This window comes from Wasmannia auropunctata, unplaced genomic scaffold (assembly GCF_000956235.1).
Source record: "Wasmannia auropunctata unplaced genomic scaffold, wasmannia.A_1.0 LD336076.1, whole genome shotgun sequence".
NCBI classification, from domain to species: domain Eukaryota; kingdom Metazoa; phylum Arthropoda; class Insecta; order Hymenoptera; family Formicidae; genus Wasmannia; species Wasmannia auropunctata.
The window spans coordinates 7,605,918-7,606,659 of NW_012026814.1; positions in this window are offsets into that span (position 1 = coordinate 7,605,918).

Sequence of the window (742 nt, forward strand, 5' to 3'; positions counted from 1 at the left end):
AACTTTTTAATGAAGTAGCATCAACTGAAATTTATGCAGGCAATGAACCGAGTGCATGCGGGATCGCGACTGATTTTGGGCCCCATGTTGACAAGAAGCTACACGGAATTATCGACGAAGTAGCGGCTACTCCGGTAAAATCCGTCGAAGACGAGCACTTAGTCAAAGTCTCCCTCAAGGACGACTCTGTGTTCGCTTATGCGCCACGTCGCTTTGCCCATTCCGAGCGTATACAATTACGCGAAATAGTTGATGACCTTCTAAAACGGAAGATCATTAAACCGAGTTGTTCACCGTACTGCGCGCGCGTCGTGCTAGTCCGTAAGAAGAGCGGTCTTCCGCGCTTATGTGTGGATTTGCGTCCGTTAAACGATCGCGTTATAAAACAGAAGTTTCCGTTTCCGCACATGGAAGACTACCTCGCTCGCTTGGGAAACAAGAAGATTTTTACCTTGCTCGATTTAAAAGATGGATTCCATCTTATCAACATTCATCCGGACTATACTAAATATTTTTTATTCGCCGTTCCGGATGGACAGTACGAATTTTTTCGTTTGCCTTTTGGTTACTGCGAGGCTCCGGCCGAGTTTCAAAAGCGCCTGAATTATATCTTACAACCGTTGACTCAATCTGATAAAGTTCTCGTCTACATGGACGATATTTTGATCCCTTCCGAGACGGTTGAAGATAACTTGGAGACATTACGTCAAGTCCTTTTGCTTTTGAAACAATATAATTTAGA